The sequence below is a fragment of the Corvus moneduloides genome, chromosome 1 (genome assembly GCF_009650955.1).
Source record: "Corvus moneduloides isolate bCorMon1 chromosome 1, bCorMon1.pri, whole genome shotgun sequence".
In the NCBI taxonomy this organism is placed as follows: Eukaryota; Metazoa; Chordata; class Aves; order Passeriformes; family Corvidae; genus Corvus; species Corvus moneduloides.
This window is the reverse complement of record NC_045476.1, coordinates 93,900,097-93,919,076: the sequence shown is the minus strand read 5'-3', so window position 1 is coordinate 93,919,076 and position 18,980 is coordinate 93,900,097. Positions and strand designations below refer to the sequence as shown.

The 18,980-nt window shown below is 37.3% G+C and overlaps 1 long non-coding RNA gene across 1 annotated transcript; it reads left to right on the top strand.

Moving 5' to 3' along the window:
• The first annotated feature begins 10,536 nt into the window (after positions 1-10,536).
• On the top strand, positions 10,537-18,654 carry LOC116448904. The gene is made up of 5 exons (XR_004242160.1): positions 10,537-10,704; positions 11,581-11,669; positions 13,890-14,004; positions 16,302-16,373; positions 17,147-18,654. It is a non-coding gene; the product is annotated as an uncharacterized LOC116448904 (long non-coding RNA).
• Positions 18,655-18,980: the final 326 nt, after the last annotated feature.

Sequence of the window (18,980 nt, the reverse complement as noted above, 5' to 3'; positions counted from 1 at the left end):
TGGGGAAGACTTTTGAGCAACAGAACTGAAGAGCAGTGTTATGACATACTCAGAAATTCACAATTGCTTTCTTGCAGTAGGGTCTTGGTGCTAATTTGCTATGACTGCACTGACAATGGCTGCACTAGGCAGGACCAGGACCACATGCTTTTGGCTTCTGTTCTCTTTCCGATTATGCCTAGGATAAGGCAAACACAATTTTAAGGGCAAACACTTTGAACAACCCTTTCAAAATCCTTCATGTGGTGTTGTAGCTGCTAGATTTTGCTTAGCAGGCTGTAGCTCCCTGAGAGCTCAGTGGAGATGCTTAGGGCAATGCGACCCGGTTGCATCCCGGAGTCCATTTCAGACAGCCCCGTGATCTTGCTCTGGTCAGCGATCAGTGGTACTACCAGTGATGACAAAGGAGGTCAGAAGGGTCTCTCATGAGGGTTGAGATGGCTTTAATCACGTCTTATCTTGGCAATCCCCAGAGGCAGAGAGACCTTGTGGTCTGGGTGCGTAGGGGTTTTGTCAGGGGCCCAGGGGCGGTCCCTGGACAGGGTTAGGGTACAGGAGCCAAGAGGGAGAGCCTGAGGGAGTGGCCAAAGCTAAGGCAGGGAACAGGGGTGGGGAACAATCTGGGATAGGAAAAAGCATGGGTAAACAGGTAGCCACAATGTAGTACTTTCCAATGCTCTTTATGAGAACTGATCACATCTAGATAGGTAAAAAATCCCAAATCAATGGAAGTTCAGATATGGTCTATGACACAAAGAAAAAAACAACTTACCTTCCTTGAATCATTCCATTCAATCAAAGTATGTCTGTTTAAAGGCATTTAGTACTTTTTAATTGATTTTTCAAAACAATACTTCAGTATAACTGTTGATCTATAACTATATTGCTAAGTGTACTGTCTAGCTCCTAAAATAAAAAGGAAAAGTAAAAAAGAGTGTGTTAATAACCTAAAAAGAAACAAAGATATCCAATAGGTTTCTACAGATATGGTTAATTGTTCTACGTACAGATTTTGTAGAGGCTAGCATATATTTTTGTCAAGGCGCTCCTTCATAATTAGAAGTGACAACCAGCCCAGGGACTCTCACCACAGAATTCAGGAGCTGGAGAAAAGCAGAGAACATTGTCATAATTCCTTGAACAGGCAGTGCCTGCAGTTTTGTGCAGACCTATTTTTGCTATTTTTCATCAGGGTTTTAGAACAACATATGTAGAGTAATTTGATCAGTGAAGACCTTTTGTTAGTACTGGTAGTATTTGATATGCTGGCTCTACTCCATCTGCAACAGAAATATCACAGGAACTGTGTACACACCACATAGCTTTTTGAATTTGAGGAAAAAAGTGCTAAGCCTTTTCACAATTACTTTCCGTAATTGCATGCAATAAACATTGCTCTTTTCTAATCCACTAAATACAGAGCAATATTTTCCAACTGGGGTTCCAGTACCTGTTTGCCAGTTTCTGATACTGCATCACAAAGGTCTGGTTCACCACTGGGTTAAACTTGCATTGGTATGACTAATCAGATCTCAGCTGCTGCTGCTGCTGCTGCTGCTGCTGCTGCTGCTTTGGACTTTTCCATGAGGGGGATGTCATCTTCCCAGCAAATATTTCCCATCATATTGAGATAGAAATGTCTAGATTACACAAAACTCATCTGTCTTGTCTCCCCAGTCTTGGATGCACTTCTCCACCATGTGTGGCTGGTGACCAAGAAATCATACTGACACTGCTAGGCAAGCAATTTATTTTCATTTGGTATGCCATAGTAAAGAAAAATACACAAGTGTATGCAGTGTATAGCAAGGGAAGAGAGGAAAAAACCAGACTTTTTTCTGTGGGGGTGGCCATTCCCAGTTTCAGTATTTGTTCCTCTATCAACAGTCTTAAATAATTATTAAATAAAGCTGAAGGCATGTGGTTTTTCCCGAGGAGATGGAAGAAAAGCTGTGTACATTTTCACTCACGTGCAAATAGGTCAGCAATTGTTGGAGGAACAAAAGGGGGACCTTCACTACTGACTTCAACATTCACAAATACAGGAATTTCTTCCTGGAATGGCAGTAGACAAATGGAGAAATATATATAGATTATTTAAAAAAAAAAAAGTATCTTTCCTGCAGAATTATGTGCTATACTTTTACACAGAAAAGTTTACATACACTGGAATACTACGTATTACAATAAATTCCACAATGAAATTACTTAGTGTTTTGTTAGCCAGTTTTTAACTGATGTTAAACTGATGTTTTTAACAACATGAGCAAATAGAAATTTTCTCTCCTCTGACCAATTTTCACAGAATTTAAGTATTGGATAACTTTGGGTTTGTTCATATAAAACATCACTGTAGCTTAAGTCTGAAGAACCGTCACAGATGTGCTAAGCCAATATCCAATACTTGCATAAAGAGAGCGCATTAGTAAACTGTGCATAAAACTGGTTTATGAGTTTCCTGTAGCATTTTTGCCACCTACGTATAAAACTACACAAAAGTATTCCTAACCTATTAAAAGAACTGTTACGTAAAGTTCCTCTTTTAAATTTGTTAATTACTGATTTTTACAATGCTTTTCTCTTAAAACTAATTCTACCTTCTGGCCTAATTACCTATGTTTCTGATGTTTTCTCTGGATTTAAAAATAAATGAAGAGAAGTTAGCAGTGTTTATGTCATAGGAATTAAAAAAAAAAAAATCTGGTACCTTGTTTAGGAGAAAAATAGATTTAATAACTTACCTGATGTCTTCCAATATATTTCTGTCCCTAAATGCCTGATAAGTCAAATATATTTTTGTTTGTTTGTATTAGGAGCTATGGAAAATAGAGCTGTGAGAGACTTGTGCATTGGGAGTATATTACTTTTTCTAATTTATGTAATTTTAAAACTGATTTCACTCGTAATTCCTAATCCATTGTTAGTAGTCAATTAGCTCTTACACTAAGTGGGACATTCTGGCTCATCCAGGGAGATGAATTTGCCTAAAATACGGTATTGATTTATTTTAACTACAATTTTCATTGTAAAATGAACACAGTGGGAAGATATGCAGCTTTATGAATACTGGATGACAATAGCACAGGAAGACAACATGTGAATGTTGTATTAAAAAATTGCTGTAAGATGCAAGGACAAGAAAAACAAAATCCTTTTTATGAGAAGAGGCTAAACAACTTTCTCTTTGCCAATTTGTCTCTTAGCGACCTTTCTGGGATTTGTCTGTGTGTCCTGTACACATAGAAATCAAAGGGATTACAGCCAGAAGAACCAGTGCTGATTGAACAAGTCCAAACTCTAAACATAAAATTCAGTCCAGACTTGAAACAAAACATTTTAGATAACTGAGAGAAAAACATTTTTTATTACTCTGCCCTGGATACTCTGATTTCAATTGGAGTCAGAAGCAAAAATACTATTATTGTGCAAGTCTGTCAGTTGTTGCTTTTCTGAATGGAACCAACAAGTTTCCCAGTGAAGCCCAAATGTCCATCTTTTAAGACAATGTGCTACACAGAGTTGTTTGCACAAAGTGCCCTGTAGAAATGTGATCTCTGTTTAGCCCTTGGATGGGTAGGAAAGCTAGAAAAGGATAGTAACTCTTTCTGCAGAAAAACAGAAAAATCCATTTTCTTATGCAATGGCAAACATTTTGCCTTAAAGAAGTTGCAGTCTAGGGCTCCAGAAGGAGACCCAGAACAATTTCTGGAGTAACAATCTTTCTCACTCTGTCAATTAATACTTAATCTTCATTCTATGATCTGTATTCTGCTTTATTTTTCCTCCCTTGTGAACTTTATTCCATTATTAAAATGCTGTATGGTGTCAGTTTAGTTTATGTGGTTTGTTTTGTTTTGTTTTGTTTTTTTTCTAAAGGAAGGGGTGACCAGGAGGAGAAATAAAGAATCTTGTCTTTAACTAGTGGTGGAACCATAGGTTCTAGACAAAGGGTGATTTTTTTAATCCGCAAAATAATTCAGCAGCAATTCACTATTTATGAAGAAAGTACTTAAAAGGGGGCAGCATTGGTACAAAAAGGAATCATCAAGAGATGATGAGCTCATATAAACCACCAAGATTACATTGACTTTGAGTGAAGCTGTTATGTTTTTTTCGTTCCAGTTTCATAGTATGGCCATTGAGTGTGACTGCTGCTCAAAGTGGGGATCTGCACTAGACATGGGAAGCTCAGGTTCATTCTTGATGATCTGAGCAAGGGACAGTGAAATCCCTGTTAGACCAGCTAAGTAGTGTGAAGCAGTAAAGCATCAGCTCAGTTCCCGCAGTAGCTGCCTCAGCCCTTTCTGACTTTGGGCAGACTGTGTAAAGATAGGACTCCGTTATTCAGGCCTGTGAAGATCACTGTATTTAACCCCAGGAACAAGGCTATGCAGCTCACCCTGAGCTCTTTATTGTTGTGAGTAACCTTTCCTCCAGTATCTGATCTAGCCCAGGCACCTCTGTTGTGTGCTAGAGGCTTTCATTTTTATGTTAAAAGTAATACTTCAATTATACCAATAAATTTTGAATAGAAAAGGAGAAATGCATTCTTAATGTAATTTAAAAACTTCTTGTGTTTCAGCTTTTATAGACACATAATCACAATGAGGAAAAAAAAAAGTATCTTCACCAGGTACTAATACTGTAGTCAATGAAAAGAAATTGGAAGTGTCTGAGTCATTACTTACGCATTTAAGCACAGTCTTTCTCTTTCTTTTTCCTTTAAGGCACAGGTTATTTTTTAAATTAAATGTCAGATACAAAGTCCTAGTGCTCTTCCTGTTGACTTCAAGACAGTATAATGTTATTCAAAACTCCCAGAATATTTGTTCTCAAAAACATATCTCCATTTGTTATTTCAGAAACGACAGTACGAGTGCTTACTCTCCTTAGTTTTACAATTATTATTTGAAACACTGGATGTGTAACAATGGTCTAAAGAAAACTGCTTGTCAGAGTATATATTTCTAAATTTGGCCAAACCGGAACACTGCTGAAACACGTTTGGCACTCTGAAGCAATTAAAATTTGTTATCATCAACATATTTGGAGAGCCAGCAGTTCCCTGTTATAGTTTTGCAGTGATTCTTCAGCACGGTTTGTGTTACCAAATTAACCTCTGTACTTGAACACAGAGGAAAAAGAAATAAGAATGTCAGGAAACAAATACACAAACTTGCAATGAATTCACAATGGCACAAATTACAGAGGTTAGGGATTCTGTCCTTATACCAATAATTTTTTTGAGAGTGGGTAGCAGAAAGTGCACTTTGGGGCAGACCATTACATGGGAGTCCCATAGCAGCACAAACAAACCTGGCGGCTGGTTCAATGGTTCCTGGTTTATGATGAATCTGGGGGCCTCCCTCCACACTTTGAGCTGAATCAGTGTTCTAATCCATCAAACTAACCAGAAAAAATAATTTTTGAGACAGTTTTCGATGCTGGCAAGGTCTGCCTTGAAAAAAAAACTAATTTCAGAGCTGGTGCAAAGGACAGGATGTGTTTGTCCTGCAAAAGGGAGAAGAGGGGTCTGACAGCCAGTGGTTGACTGGTGTAGAGTGCTGTGCAGTCAGCCTGGCTGGGTTGGAGAGGGGAGATGGAGAAGGAACGGCCTAAAACACCCAGATATGAATTCGTACTTATTATTTACTATTTAGTCTCTAGCTGTAGCCAACTGCTGCAGAAAATTATTCTTTTTTTTCCCCCATCTTTAAATACTGTGCATTTGAGTAACATGTTCACACCATGTGTAAAAGTAACATGTGCATCCTGTGCATTACAGCCTTTTGTCTCTGGAGAAGAGAAGGCTTGGGGAGGACTTCACCATAGTATTGCTGTAATTAAAGGGTTGCTACGAGGAGGATGGAGGCTCTTTCTTCACAAGGAGCCACACAGAGAAGAGAAGTGGCAACAGGCACAAGATTCACTGGGAGGTTTCATCTCAGTATGAGATTTTTGGAGCCCCCACCATTGGAGGTATTCACAAGGTGATTGGACAGAGTGCCAGGTAACTTCATCTAGGTTCTCTTTCCCATTAAAGGAACTAGGTGATCTCTGGACCAGATGATGTCTGGAGGACCCTTTCAACCTGAGCTGTCCTCTCATTCTGTGATTCTCTGATTATTTTTGCTTCTTGGTAGTATATAAAGAAAAACAAAAGTGAAGAAATTAAAGAATACTTACATATTTCTGCAGCTATATTGAGAATTTTTACAGGCAGATATATATTGTTTGAAAAAAAATTCAACTGGACAATTTGCCTATGATAGAAGAACATTTGGAGTTGCTCAGTTTTAATGAAACTTGACATGCTTCTGATGGTTTCTGTGTTTATCTTTTTCAGATTAATGTTTGCAACATTTAAGACTTTTTTCTCAAAGCCCCAGCTTGAAGATACTTTGACTTGCAGAAGAAACATGGTTTTCACTTCAAAACTGTGACAGACAAAGCTTGTGGCTTCTGCCAAGCAGTCTAAAGTTTACCAGGAGAAGGGAAATAATGCCCTGGATTGCCCTTGCCTTGCTGAAGGGCTAACTTCATTGACTGTCTCATGTATCATGGGCTTGCAGTTACACTGCATGAAAGCTTTTCCATTGCTATAGCACTTTTTACCCTTCTCTTAGTTCAAAAGCCTTAGGATATGCCTAGTGTTTTTCTTTCATGGACAAAGAAGTTTTACCTAAAGCTTCTCCACCAATCATAAATTTTAGAAAAGTGTAAAGTGTTCTCCAAATCTTTAATAAAACTTAGACTTTTTTTTCTCCTTGCTCTTTATATTCTATTAATAACATTATCATCACATTTTCTGCAGGGTTACAGTTATCTTAGTTGTTTATCTGTAATTCTTTTCATTTTAGCCAGCAATGCTAGAGCCTCAATAGGCTGTGTTTCATGGAGGCTTCAAAAGTTAGGCAATTGCTGTTAAAATGATTCTAAAGTTCCAGACTTATCTTTTCATCCTGATCATTTTCCCCCACAGGCCCATTAAAAAAAAAAAAAAAGTCAAATTTAAAATGCAGGATACCCACAGAGACTAAATGTCCTGTTTCCATAGTAAAAAGCTGTTAAAGTTTATTTATTTTTCTTGAAACTTATAGTAATGGAACTATAAAGCTACAAATATAATTTTACCCCCTCCCCCCTTCCACACATTTCAATAGCTTTGGGGTAAATGCCACAATGAGTTTTAAAATTAAATTACCTTTCATTTTCAGAAAATAATAACTTCTAGCCATATCAGCTATCCAACATTATTTTTCTCTTTTTTTATTGAAAATTGAATATGATAAGGAAAGACAACAGTGCCTGAAGAATAATACTGAAGACAAACAAATCATTGTGTCATTGAAGGAAATGACATATAATCTCTGTTTTTTAAGGTGAGATGAGCACTTTCAAAGCTAAAGTACCTGAGATCTACTGAAAATTTTTACATTAATGGTCCTCATAATGGATGGTGACCATGCACTGAAGTTGTGTGGTATTTTCCCCTACAACAGACTTCTTTGATTTCTAAGTTCCTCCACCTTTTCCAGTGATGGCCACAACCCTTCGGGTTGTTTTGACATGTCACATGAAATTCCTTTCCATCCAAGCTATGTAGCTATCCCCTCTGTCTTATGCATTAGTGAGAAAAAAAACACAATGCAAACGGCAGGCACAGGTGTGCAGAATGGTCTGGCTCCACATCAGACAGCCATGACCTTTTACAGAACAGCCTTCAGGGCTCATAAATTTTGCTGTTCTGACAGGGCAGACAGAGTGGGCATCCGAGTTCTGCAGGCTGACCTACCTCTTCTTTGTGGTGAAGAATCACACGTGGAGCTGAGGTTGGAGAAAGGAGGTAGGAGAAAGCAGAGCCTGAGGGCTGCCCTCACTAGAGCCCTGCACATGGCACTTCCCCAGCACTGCCTGCTATTTTGTCTGGATAAGAAAATCTGGGACGTATCCTCTCTAAGCCTGCAGACCCAAGAGTCCTGTGCTGCATTTCTTCTGAATCCAGTGCACAGTGTGAACATATTCTCCCCTCTAAAGTAACAGTCCTTCTGCTGCTAGTTAAAATAGCGTGGCACATATGTCACAACTGCTGTACAGAATAGCTGCATTTTTATTACTGTGAAAATAGAAACAAGAAAATGGCACAACTCTTCTTCTCCCCTGCAGAAAACTAAAATAATCCCAGAGCAATAACTGTGAAGAAGGGCATTAAAAGGAAATTCTGATAGGTCAAGTTCATATTCAAGCTGCTGCTTTCAGTTAGTTACCATGCATCAACTGGGCCACAGTAGCTGCATTCTTAGCTCAGGGGAAATTGAGGGTAATGGCACTTGTTGTGCCCTGTGACAAAAGGCAGTCGAGCTAAGTCTTACCAGGCTTTGCCCTAGTGGCAGAACAAAAAACTCTCTGGCTCAGCTGACATAGTAACATTTAAGTGGTGGAAGTTTCAAGCTATACTTCAATCATTAGTTTTCATTAATATGAACTTGAAGGAGAACACCAAGGGTTTGCTTCCCATGTGCCTCTGTTTTGTCATTTATATAAAACACTTCATATAAGACAGAGTAAAGGTTCCTGCTTCACAACTCAGTATCTCTGCTGGCTTGGGAAGGTGCAAAATACACACTGGTTGCTCTTCCTAGCAGCTTCAGGGTAATTTGCACTCTTGGAAGATTGCAAAGGATGTTACTTCTGTGTGGTCCACTGTCTATGGACTAAGCCTTAGTGGTGATGCGGTGACAAAATGCAAAAAGTTGCTTTTACTTGTCAACATGCTAGATGGAGATAGAGAAGAGTTGCAAGCAAACATTGTAGCCTCAAAATAAATTCTTCCTTTCCCACTGCAATATAACTACTATTAAGTATTCATTTCTTAGACTCTGCATCCCAGTTTGTTACTACATTAGAGGTTTTTTATTTGTCTTATTTCCAACACAAATCCTATCACTAACTAATTACCAGTACTGGTGTGTCAATAATGCATTAGGGGGAAAGTGTTTCTAAACTTACTGGGCATATTTCAAAACATAAATGTTCCAATAGAAGGAAAGATAATGACTATTCTGATGCAATACATAAAGTATATGTGTATATATCATAGGCCGAGTTTTAGTATGATCTGGTTTTTTTGCTTCACTTTACATTGTATTGAGAAATTATAGTATTGAGAAACATAGTTTTTCTTGAGAGGCCAATTTTCATGTAGAGATGAAGAAAAAGATTTTTTTGGTTGTGGTATTGACTTCCAGTCTACAGTAAATTATCAAACTCTTTTTAAATATAAAAGCTTTTGACAGAGTACTATAGTCACTCTGTTTAATTAACATCAGTTGCTATGGACAGTTATTTTCTATCTTTTTTTTCTTTTCCGTGAACACCATTAGTTAAAAATAGGACACTTCAGATACTGAAACTCTTGAGTCAACATTATCTGCAGGTTCTTAAAGTCACTATTTTATCTTTTTTCCATCTTTTATTCTCAGCAACATAGAAGACAGAAAATCAGGATTTAGGCCTAAACACAATTTGAAAAAGAAATACTCCAGATTTTTCAAAGGAGACTTTAGGTTATAGGAAACGGTATCTTATTCTGTTTTAATTTCATCCAGCTCTTTTAAAGTAGCTTTAGGTGACAATCCTTTTAGCAATTACATGAGTCTTATCGTTTTTCTGATTCAGTGAAAGATTTCACATTTAATAGTTTTCTAAAGTAAGAGAAAGTATTCATGAAGGGATTTTTTTCTTATCCCACAGATGTATTGGCAATGCTCACCTTAAAATAAAGCATCATTAAAGCCACTAGTTATTCGCAGAAGTTTTCTTAGCCAGATTAATTTAAGCTGCTTTAACTCCATCCAGTTGGAGGTCTTGCATGACCCGTGGTAGAGGTGTGTGTGTATGTGTGTGAACATAGATTCAGAAACAGCCTTGAGCAATGCTCTTTCTGAAAGTATGAGCAATGCTTAAAAACATATTTTGCTCCCATTTGGATAGGTTGTTACTTTGATTTTGTGCTTGTCTGAGAATTTGAAAGGCACTCGAAGCTACAGCATAAAATATTTACTAGCTTAATTTTCAGATAGCTTCCTTATGTACAACCAGCAAACTTTTTTCAATGATAGATGTCACTGTTCAAATTCAAGAAAGAAGCAAACAGGATATTTTTACAATTATCTCAATTAATGAAAGGACTCTGGACATTTCTATCACTGGAGTATCACAACAAATACACAGCAGTTTCAGTAGATCAGGAGGTTGTCTCAGAGTGCTTGTTTTATTTTCTCCTGCTTTTCAGACATTAAAGAATCAGAACATAGGCAAATGCACAGCAAGAGCTTAGCACATATCCATTTCCTTTAGTAAATGTCTTATATTGACCTTAAGGGGGTATGTTATTATGTCACAAGAGTTTGTAAATACCCCACCTACCCAGACAATTATTTTAAAATGTGTATTTATAACTCATTGCTATGTTTTGAATGAAAAATAATTTTTAAAAGAATTTTAAAAAAGGGCATGCAAATAATCAGAGGGAAATAGAAATAAAAAGGATCTAAAAAGAAATGGGAATAGGAATTTTTTGACAGCCAATGAGCTACTGCTACTGTATTTTTTTTTCTGAGGTAAAGAGAGAAAATGAAACAAAAATATGATGAGAAGACATAAGGATTGGGTCTCATCTTATGCCTGACCTGAAGGTTTAAGGTAAGCACTTAAAGAGAATTTAACTGTGACCAGGTGAAATATGCCATTAATGCATTTTCAAACGAGACAAGCCATGTGATTAGAATTAACACATACTTAAATAATGTATTGAAATAAGCTTTAAGTCTTAAATACACAGCAATTTAATTTAATAGTCATATTCAAAAGCAGAAAGCTTTGTTGGAAGACTACTTGGAGGAAAAACTAGAAGACACATTTCCTACTGGAAACCAGGCAAAATTTTATGGATGCCAGAAGCATAGTTCCACTTTCTAATTAAGGCCCCTAATTACTCAAACTGTTCTGCACAGTTGTTTCCTTTTTTTTCCTATAGTTCTGGGAAGTCACAGGGGGATCTGCTCACATCCATCAGCTTGCTACATTTGAGTCTAAAATATGGTGTGGCCTACAAAGAAAGACAATTCTTTCTGTTTTCTAATTAGCATCACAACTGGAGACACTAGATTTCTGCTCTTTTCCGACCCCACTTCTGGCTTCAGATTATATTGCTAAAGTCAGCAGTTCCTGCCAGGAAGCAGTGCCAGGAGGTGTAAAAATAAGTATTCGGTAGCTGCTGCAGGAATGGAATAGCTAGTTTTTCCAGGAAGATTAAGATTGCAGCCATGCTACAGCACTAAATAGAAAAGGTTTCCTTTTGATAAAGAGGTTAACAGAAATTAAAGGAGGAACTGCTCACTCAGGAAGGTGAGGTGACAGAAAGGACCTGGAACCCGTGGGTCACCTGTAGCAGACCCATCTAATCACAAGGGCTGCAGTACTGGGTAATCTTCAGCCCTCTTCTGTTTTACTCAGAGTTTGTAGGCAAGCATATGGTTCTGGTAGTTGAAAGTTATAACTTAGAAACCTCTTTTGCAGGTGACTGGTTCCAGAAGAGTGTCATAAAATAACAGTTTTACTTGTTCTGTCTGATTTGCACTCAAGCCTTTTCAGGAAGGAAGTTAAAGGTAGGTGATGACCCTGTGTCTGTAATTTCCCCTCTGGCTTTCTGTGGCTGTGGAGATCTGTTCTGCTCTGTCTTTGGTACTGTTTTTGACTCCATTGAGGAATTAGGAGGTGAAGAGACTTTTTAAAAAAATTTTATTTAAAGTTGTATTTAAATGTAAGTCCACTTAAATGTGGACTTAAATGAGCCTGGATCTGCTTATCAATAGGCATGCAGCAGTCAAACTTGGGTGTATTCAGAGGCACAACCACAAGTAATGAGGGAGACAGAGGGAGACAACAAAGCAGCTGTTGTGTAAGTGCCCTCAGAGCAAGAGAGTAGTAGTGTGAGCACTCATCAGTTTGCCTTGGATGAACTGCTAGCAGTAGTTGAACTCCTAGATTATATGCTGATGGCTTTCTGTCATTTCTAGAATATTCTCTTGTTGATTTTTTCATACGAGTTTTGGTAGGTAGTTCTTACTTATATGTAGAAGAGGAGCTGTGCCCTGAGAATCTTTCAGAACAAAAAAAATATTCAAAGCATGGTGCGGCCTTATTATTTTGTCATCATTTATGAACTAAGCAGAAGCCCTTTGATAACAACCATCTGGAGTTTGTGGTACTGAGCAACAATATCTTTGCTTTATGTGTCCCAGTCAAGAGAACTATAATTGCATATGCTTTGGAGGGGTAGTAGAACTCACGTATATAGCATATAAATGCTGACCTGATGATGGCTACATGCATAAACAGTGTTGTATCTCTGTCTGCAAAACAGCTGGTTTGGTTTCCACTTGTGGGAGTATCTCCAGAAGTGAGAGTCTTATTCCTGGAAGGAGCGATGGTGAACACAGATTTGTATACAGACAGGATCCAACATTCTTTTTTGATGAAAATGCTAATTAATGCAAGTTCCACTCTAACCTGACTAGAAGTTTCTGTAAATGAACAGTTTGCATTACACTGTTGTCTTCCTTTATTAGTGATAATTCGAACATTAAAGTGAAGATCTTTTGGAATATCACCTCTAATTAAAGTTGTAAATACACGGAAGGATTCAGCCCCAGCTGTTTTATTTGGTTCTCCAGTTATGCACAGCATCTCATGTACATTCAATGAAAAGAACCCAAATTTCCATTCCACTTATTGTTTCTGAAATGGGCCCTCACCAGAATTAACCCTGGCATGCTACAATAACAGATGAACATATTTCACTGAAGTAATGGGCTTTGGTGGTTTTGAAGTCATGAAACAGAATTATTCTCACCTAGGTTTTGTTGGTGTTTCTCTTTGGAAGGTCAGAGACAAACTGGAGACTTACCTGAAGGGTCCCATCTTTGCTAGTCAGCTATTTTAGCAAGCATTTAGAGTCTTCACATAGGATTACAGTGTGGCAAGGTAATGAATTTTAAGGAAAGATGACAAAAGAAATGGAACGAAGTACAGAATAATTCAACCAAGCATAGAAGGTAGATGAACATTTTAAATAACATGGTCCAAAAAATCCAGAGATTTGGTCAATTTCCCTGAAAGATTTAATAAGCAATCTCACACTTGCCTCATTAAATTTTCAGAATCAACAATCAGTTGTTAACACACATTGTATACCTTTTTATTTCTTACTCCTCAAATACTTTGAGTAAGTTTTATAAAAGCATTGGCATCTTATCTTTCCCTGTAGTGCTAGAAAAGCAATTCAAAGTTGACAGTAGCAGAGCAGTTGGAGAAATCAAGGAGGCAGATAGCTCATATTAATGAGGATCAGGTTTACCCTGGATGTGAAGATTACGAGAGAAAAACTACAAACTGTATATAATGCTAACCTCGAGTATGGTATTACTGTTATTGTATTGTATTATATTATTATTATTATTATGGTATTGTAAATATGTATTGTAGATATGCAAACTATATATCATGCTAATATATAAATACATTAACATCATCAGAAAATATACAGTAGTATAGTTTAGGAGCAGGCTTTGTACAGTGACACTTTACTGCTCTAGCAGCAGTCATTAGCTGTCAGTAATGGGCAGCTCATTACAAATGGATATGGTGAGTATATAGACAACCCAAACCACATCTGATAGACAGTAGAATGCAAACAGATTATAGATATACTGTTTTATTTTGCAGTGTTCTCTCCAAGTTGCTTATGTGAACCATCATTTTTCTGCCCAAGACTATTTTTGACACCTAAATTAAGATTTTATAACTTTCTGCCCTTTAAATTCCAGTGGTTAATGAAGCATTGGGAGGAAAATAGCTTATTAGATTTCACCACTGAAACAAAATTTAAAATACTGCAGTTTTCTTTGGATTTGAAAACTAACATATAAAGAAACAGAGAAGGTAAGTAGAAGCGTTCAAAGTTTCTTTCTATTTTTTCAAGCACTGATTCTAAGTCCAGACTAGAAAACTGTGTCTTCTGTCCCCTTCAAAAACAATGAAATATCAATTTTATGTGCTATCAACCTCTGAATTTGCACGTCACATACTTGATGGAAAAGGTAATGTGTAATTATCTAGTAAATCAATTTTATTAAAAAAAAATACATCCAACTGTCATAGTAAGTGGCTGAAGATGACATAATTGTGAATTGATACCTGTACCACACCTTCACCACTAATGAATACTTTGTAGACAAATGTAGCAAGAACAATTAGGAATGTTTACAATAATAGCTATTTAATTCGGTTTTGAAGGCCTAATACTACAATTTCTCAAAGAATAAACCTGTTGAGACATTGTAGAATTCTGTGTGAAGGTGGGATAGTCAGTAAGCCTTGTTTTGAACTCTGTTTGGAGCTACAGCATCCCAGCTGTCCCTAGCTTGCCTGGAGGTGCCCCCTTTCTGCGCTGCCTGGAGTTGAGGCAATCAAGAATCTGCTCCCAGGGAATATAATTGTACTGAAGTGTGGGAACGTGCTGCGCACATTAATCTTTCATGATGGTTGCTGAAGCACAGGACAAAGTCCTTGCTTCATTGATTTGACACAGGACATACTCTTCTCATCACCGTATGACATGTTCTATAAAATAAAGGATGGATGATTGGTCCTGGCAGGAGAGATATTCACAAAGTGCTTTTCTTCCAGTCCCCTGCCTCTTCCCTGCTTTTGAACTGAGACTTCTCAGTGGCAACTGCATCACAGCAGCTCCTACTAATGCAAGATTAAAGACAGAAGGCCTCCTTTCTGCAGCACACGTGTCCTGTTTCTATTTGTACACCATCAGTCAGTATATCCAGAATGGTGGCTCAAGTTCAAGTTAAATTTGGGAAAGTATATTCACCAAAGAGCACAAAATGCTACTTTTGCCAATTCTATTTCTTAAAATTTGCTCTTTCCAAGAAGTCCATTGTAACAACATGTGGGTTTTATTTGCACCCTATATAATAATTTTCACCAGCGTAAAACTTCTGATGTTGATTCAATCGGTAAATAATAGGGGACAAAAAATATTCTTCTCAGATAAAATTTAGCCAAAAAGGCATTTTTTCTAAGGCAACTGAAAACAGTCAAGGAGGTATCTGCACCTTTTGAAAATCTACATCTGTGCTATTTTTATATTTGTTCATTATAAGTCAATTTTTGAAAATTATTCCTGAAAATTTCACATGGTTTTGTATATAAGGAACTTCAAAATACAACATTTAAGGAATACAAAAAACTGCAAAGTAGTCACAGAGGCTAGTTTTAGCTTAATAAACTAATCTTGTGTTTATTCAATAGGAAAGGAGTTACAAAGGGAAGATCAATGTTGAGGGTGGTAGGGAAAAAATTATATTTGTGTTTGGCTTTGGTTTGTTGGTTTTTTAGGTGCATCTAGACTCAAACAAAGAGAAAAAAAAAGGCCAAAAAAACCCCCCAAACCAACAAAAAACAAAAGTAAACCCCAACCAACCTTCTCTGTGGACTATACGGGAGCCAGAATATCTCTGAGAATTGTCATATTGCTTTACTGAAGGACAAAATGAATATGAAAGTATTTGTGATACTGCTAATAAATTCGCTTTCATAAGCATGATTGACCTTAGGAGTTTGACTTCAATGATCCTTGTGCATCCCTTCCAATTCAGGGCATTTTATGATCGAATATATGTTAGTGTGAAGTGTGTTTCTAGGGAAGTTTGGTCTGTTCAACAGTGCCCACTTATTAACCTTGAGTTGTTAAAAAAATTGAATTATTGAATACTGTTCTATGGACAGGTGTTTAAAATGGGTTTTTTAATTGTCTTGCTCAGATCTTTTACTGTACATGACTGGTTTGAGATTTAATATTTGCAATAGCATGGCCAACAAGGAATTAAAAAATGGTTTTGCACATAAACTGAAAAATTTTTTTGTTGCTTCAAAGTGCTAAGAGTCTCTGTAGTTGTATCAAAAAGAAATACTGCTGCAGCTACAATAAAACTGTGCAATGAAGCACAACTGATTATGCTATAGTTGTCCTAATATTAACATTATTATTCAAATGTAAATGCTTATGTATCTTGTGGGGTATGTAGTAATGGAAATAGTTTATATTTTCTTCTGAGTGCTGTGTCTTTTAATTCAACTTTTGGTATTACATCATAGTTTCAGAGACAGAAGTGCCAGATTTGGAGAGTAATAGATTTCTTTTTCTTCTTTTTTTTTTTTTCTAGTTTTCCATCTCCAGAATGTGTGTCTCCATTCACCTAGACAGAGTTGTAACCTGAATGATTCTCACTCGTGATGTTAGTCTCGTCTTTCTTCTATTCTTACCTATTAGCTGCCCAATGCTAGTATCTGGAAGTCAAGGAAGGCTTTGATGGAATATGTTTGTCAGTATTTGAAAAGCTAAGACATGATAGAAACCTAGCCATCTAAACAGCCAAGTATGTAAAAATGCCTGCCTTAATATTAAGACCAGAAAAACGTGTCCATTCTGAGCCATTTTTATGCGGCGGCTCAAAGACTTGGATAACCAGTAAGGGTCACACAAGCAAGCAAGATGGCTGGATTCCAGAGCAGAGCTATGAGAACTATCAGGCCACCGGTGTCTCTTTTGCAGAGGCAGGGATGGTGGTGGGGAAGACCTCAGTGTTTTGGGGCAAATGGATGAATTGTGTGCTGACAGTGACTCAGAATCTATGTGTGGGTGTGAAGGGCCTCAAAGAAGCCATCTGAGAAACAGCATGGCCAAGCCTGAGGCAACCTGGGGGCAGGGTTAAATACAACTTCTCAAAATGGAACGAAATGAGGTCTGCTCTTTGCTTGGCAACTTTTTCAAATGAAAAGGCTTGGGAGGTTTTAGATTTTTTTTTCCTTTTTTTTTTTTTTTTTAATGCTAGAGTTGCTGGGAAGCAAGAAATAAAAATAATTATTGTGCTAATATAAATATTTACATTTCTTCCTACTCACTGTTGTACATCTTTTCTTCCACTTCTACTTTCACATGCTGGCTCCCTTATCTGAAATCTCATCAACATGATGACAATGGTTTTATTGCTGAACTGCTGGACTGTAGAATTGAAAAAGTCCATGTTGACCATTTCTTTCTTGCTGATGGGAAAAAAGGCTGGGACAATGTGGGCAAAACTTAAAGGAAGAATCAATTATGTACAACAACTTCTTAATGGAAAAGGTAGCTGCGTGAGGAACCTTCACAGAAGAAGACAGAAGGTGAGCTTCTTAGAACCATAAAATATTTTGGGTTGGAGGACACCTAAAAATGTCATCTAATCCAACCGCTCTGCAATGAGCAGGGACATCTTCAACTAGGTCAGGTAGCTCAGAGCCCCCTCCAGTCTGACCTTGAATGTTTCCAGGATGTGACATCTGTCACCTCACTAGGAAACCTGGTCCAGTATTTTAGCTCCCTCATTGTAAAAAAGTTTGAAAGTCTAGAAATGCAATTTCACAGCCAATATTGTGGATCCTGTGCCAGGTGTCTGGATTTGCAGAGATTTTGCTAAGATTTTAATAATCATGGCCATGTGTAAATATGGAAGGAGAATCATGGAGCAGAATAGCTCAATGTGGGCCCTCACTGAAATGAAACTCGACTATGTTTCTCTCTGGTAGTGTTTGGTATTGCCACAGAACGAGAAATGAGGAAATATGCTTGTAGTACCAGCAGTGGAAGGGCAGTCAGAATATCTGAAGTATCGAATCTCTGCTGATTACGCCCATTATAGGAAATAAACTAAACTGCAGAGGGGAGAGGATGAAAGAAGAGAACAGGATGCTTCTGTATTTTTTTGCATGTTGCTACCCTCTGCAGATCTCAAAAAGTAATGATGCAATGATTAGGTAAGGTGTCCAAAGTATTTGCTAAATGCAACAGTATTTTAAAGTCCAAGTATTTCTTAAAATAACAAAAGAGAGATTTAAAATTAGTAATATAAAATCAGTGCTAATGCAGAGTTTTGAGATGAATATTTATCAGTATAACAGACAAGAAACAGATAAGAATATATAGGAAGGAACACTTGCCAATGGGGAAAGTTTGAGGAACAGCCAAAGAACAGTTAATTTCCCCTGGGGCTGAAAGCAAGTACTGGAAGTATTAGGGCCACAGATCCCCAAGCGTATACTGAATTTCAGTAAGTGAACTAGTGACACTTAACATCATCTACAGTAGTCAACTGGGAATCAGTGGATATAAAAAGAAGAGAGTATTCAAGAGAATTTCTGGCATAAAGCATTATCAATTATTTTGGTTTATCCGATGGTTGGATTACCCCAATTGAATGGGTAAGCTAAAGAAAATTAGTAAATTCCAGCAAAAATTGCAGCAAGATGCAAGCACACTTTTCCATTGTGTAGGCTTTAAAAAGGTAAAGATGACAACTGGGTGGGAAATCTTTGCCTGTAATATAATGTCTCTAAAGTAATTAGAAATATAAAATGGTAACTTTGGTAACCAAGAAGCTTTATATTTTATGAATTTTTTAATATATATTTTAAGTTATGTAATATAGCACTGCTCTGTCACAGTTATGATGTAAATAAAGTTCTTACTGACAGCTTTCATATCCAGGAAGTTTGATTTATGAAACACTAGTACATGAAATGTCTGTGGTAGTATAGTACAGCTTGTTGGAGAGATTAAATACTCTGAATGATTGGCTGATTGCCTTCATTCTTGAAATAGCTAATGAGCTACTAAAAATCAGCTTGTGAGTAAAAATCAGCTTGTGTTGAGCAAAAGGATGGAGTCCATAGGAAAGAGTGAGTAGCAGTTCCCTGATGCAATGAAAAAAAGCACTGAAAGATGCCCCACTCCAACTTCCTCTCTTGAATTCTGCACATAACGCTGTCATCACAAAGAAGACATTCTTCAAAGTTAAGGGACAATA